Source organism: Micromesistius poutassou (assembly GCF_964030765.1).
Source record: "Micromesistius poutassou genome assembly, contig: SCAFFOLD_5237, whole genome shotgun sequence".
Classification (NCBI taxonomy): Eukaryota; Metazoa; Chordata; class Actinopteri; order Gadiformes; family Gadidae; genus Micromesistius; species Micromesistius poutassou.
The window spans coordinates 6159-10000 of record NW_028180159.1 but is presented as its reverse complement, the minus strand read 5'-3'; positions in this window follow the sequence as shown (position 1 = coordinate 10000).

Genomic DNA, 3842 nt, shown 5'->3' with positions numbered 1-3842 from the left:
GTCTGCTGGAGGCATGGAGGCCGGCTCTGGGGGTGTGGGACGTTGTAGGGGGAGGCCTGGTCCGTGTGTGTCTGGGTCTGGGTGCTGGCCCAGTACGGGTCCCGGTCCCGGTCCCCCGGGGCCTGGACCTGGGGCCCCTCATGTGGGGGTGTTGCTGGGGGGTCTGCTGGAGGCATGGAGGCCGGCTCTGGGGGTGTGGGACGTTGTAGGGGGAGGCCTGGTCCGTGTGTGTCTGGGTCTGGGTGCTGGCCCAGTACGGGTCCCGGTCCCGGTCCCCCGGGGCCTGGACCTGGGGTCCCTCATGTGGGGGTGTTTCTGGGGGGTCTGCTGGAGGCATGGAGGCCGGCTCTGGGGGTGTGGGACGTTGTAGGGGGAGGCCTGGTCCGTGTGTGTCTGGGTCTGGGTGCTGGCCCAGTACGGGTCCCGGTCCCGGTCCCCCGGGGCCTGGACCTGGGGCCCCTCATGTGGGGGTGTTGCTGGGGGGTCTGCTGGAGGCATGGAGGCCGGCTCTGGGGGTGTGGGACGTTGTAGGGGGAGGCCTGGTCCGTGTGTGTCTGGGTCTGGGTGCTGGCCCAGTACGGGTCCCGGTCCCGGTCCCCCGGGGCCTGGACCTGGGGCCCCTCATGTGGGGGTGTTGCTGGGGGGTCTGCTGGAGGCATGGAGGCCGGCTCTGGGGGTGTGGGACGTTGTAGGGGGAGGCCTGGTCCGTGTGTGTCTGGGTCTGGGTGCTGGCCCAGTACGGGTCCCGGTCCCGGTCCCCCGGGGCCTGGACCTGGGGCCCCTCATGTGGGGGTGGTGCCTGGGTGTCTGCTGGAGGCATGGAGGTCGGGACTGGGGGTGTGGGACGTTGTAGGGGGAGGCCTGGTCCGTGTGTGTCTGGGTCTGGGTGCTGGCCCAGTACGGGTCCCGGTCCCGGTCCCCCGGGGCCTGGACCTGGGGCCCCTCATGTGGGGGTGTTGCTGGGGGGTCTGCTGGAGGCATGGAGGCCGGCTCTGGGGGTGTGGGACGTTGTAGGGGGAGGCCTGGTCCGTGTGTGTCTGGGTCTGGGTGCTGGCCCAGTACGGGTCCCGGTCCCGGTCCCCCGGGGCCTGGACCTGGGGTCCCTCATGTGGGGGTGTTTCTGGGGGGTCTGCTGGAGGCATGGAGGCCGGCTCTGGGGGTGTGGGACGTTGTAGGGGGAGGCCTGGTCCGTGTGTGTCTGGGTCTGGGTGCTGGCCCAGTACGGGTCCCGGTCCCGGTCCCCCGGGGCCTGGACCTGGGGCCCCTCATGTGGGGGTGTTGCTGGGGGGTCTGCTGGAGGCATGGAGGCCGGCTCTGGGGGTGTGGGACGTTGTAGGGGGAGGCCTGGTCCGTGTGTGTCTGGGTCTGGGTGCTGGCCCAGTACGGGTCCCGGTCCCGGTCCCCCGGGGCCTGGACCTGGGGCCCCTCATGTGGGGGTGTTGCTGGGGGGTCTGCTGGAGGCATGGAGGCCGGCTCTGGGGGTGTGGGACGTTGTAGGGGGAGGCCTGGTCCGTGTGTGTCTGGGTCTGGGTGCTGGCCCAGTACGGGTCCCGGTCCCGGTCCCCCGGGGCCTGGACCTGGGGCCCCTCATGTGGGGGTGGTGCCTGGGTGTCTGCTGGAGGCATGGAGGTCGGGACTGGGGGTGTGGGACGTTGTAGGGGGAGGCCTGGTCCGTGTGTGTCTGGGTCTGGGTGCTGGCCCAGTACGGGTCCCGGTCCCGGTCCCCCGGGGCCTGGACCTGGGGCCCCTCATGTGGGGGTGGTGCCTGGGTGTCTGCTGGAGGCATGGAGGTCGGGACTGGGGGTGTGGGACGTTGTAGGGGGAGGCCTGGTCCGTGTGTGTCTGAGGAAAAAAAGAAAGAAAAAAGAGGCAAAAACCACTTCAAGTCTTGTGGACCCTCCAGGGGACCAGGACCACGTCCTGTGGCAGGCCCAGAGAGTCCACCATCCCGGACTGGCAAGAACATCAAGTCCCCCTGAGCCTGGATGAACTAAAGAAACCACAAAGTCCATTTAAACTACCATGGGACGTGTTTTGGAAATTTAACAGAGTCTTTTCTGTAAATCTCCTAAAACGCAACCCATGGTGCACTAACTCTGGGACTCTGTCTGATTTTGAGAAAAAGAGAGAATCAAAAATCAGACAGAGTCTTTTCTCCGTAGTCTACCAGGGGCAGCTTTTAGTATACCATGGGTTGGTTTTAGTATACCATGGGTTGGTTTTAGTCTACCATGGGTTGGGATTTTCGGGTTTTTATACCAGGGGTACCGAAAACAAGAAAAATAGCAGTCTGCAGCCTGTAAAACTCTGGGCTTCGCCTACTACACGTTTGACCCCTGTGTTGGAAGGACATAGCCCATCCCGTGTGTAAGGGGGGCTCCAGGGGAAGAAGGCAGAGAACGGCCTGGAGGTCTTCTGGAGGCTCCAGAGGAGGGGGAACACGTCGCGTGTGAGGCCGAAACGGCTCACCATGTCGGACTGAATAGTGTAGTGAGTAGCCCCGAGTCTGGAGGTCTTTAGGACCCTCCAGAGGAGGGGGACCACGTCGCGTGTGAGGCCGAAACGGCTCACCATGTCGGACTGAATAGTGTAGTGAGTAGCCCCGAGTCTGGAGGTCTTTAGGACCCTCCAGAGGAGGGGGACCACGTCGCGTGTGAGGCCGAAACGGCTCACCATGTCGGACTGAATAGTGTAGTGAGTAGCCCCGAGTCTGGAGGTCTTTAGGACCCTCCAGAGGAGGGGGACCACGTCGCGTGTGAGTCCGAAAAGGCTCACCATGTCGGACTGAATAGTGTAGTGAGTGACCCCAAGCCTGGAGGTCTTTAGGACCCTCCAGAGGAGGGGGACCACGTCGCGTGTGAGTCCGAAAAGGCTCACCATGTCGGACTGAATAGTGTAGTGAGTGACCCCAAGCCTGGAGGTCTTTAGGACCCTCCAGAGGAGGGGGACCACGTCGCGTGTGAGTCCGAAACGGCTCACCATGTCGGACTGAATAGTGTAGTGAGTGACCCCAAGCCTGGAGGTCTTTAGGACCCTCCAGAGGAGGGGGAACACGTCGCGTGTGAGTCCGAAACGGCTCACCATGTCGGACTGAATAGTGTAGTGAGTGACCCCAAGCCTGGAGGTCTTTAGGACCCTCCAGAGGAGGGGGAACACGTCGCGTGTGAGTCCGAAACGGCTCACCATGTCGGACTGAATAGTGTAGTGAGTGACCCCAAGCCTGGAGGTCTTTAGGACCCTCCAGAGGAGGGGGAACACGTCGCGTGTGAGTCCGACACGGCTCACCATGTCGGACTGAATAGTGTAGTGAGTGACCCCAAGCCTGGAGGTCTTTAGGACCCTCCAGAGGAGGGGGAACACGTCGCGTGTGAGTCCGAAACGGCTCACCATGTCGGACTGAATAGTGTAGTGAGTGACCCCAAGCCTGGAGGTCTTTAGGACCCTCCAGAGGAGGGGGAACACGTCGCGTGTGAGTCCGACACGGCTCACCATGTCGGACTGAATAGTGTAGTGAGTGACCCCAAGCCTGGAGGTCTTTAGGACCCTCCAGAGGAGGGGGAACACGTCGCGTGTGAGTCCGACACGGCTCACCATGTCGGACTGAATAGTGTAGTGAGTGACCCCAAGCCTGGAGGTCCTGTGGACCCTCCAGAGGAGGGGGAACACGTCGCGTGAGAGTCCGAAAAGGCTCACCATGTCGGACTGAATAGTGTAGTGAGTGACCCCAAGCCTGGAGGTCTTTAGGACCCTCCAGAGGAGGGGGAACACGTCGCGTGTGAGTCCGAAACGGCTCACCATGTCGGACTGAATAGTGTAGTGAGTGACCCCAAGCCTGGAGGTCT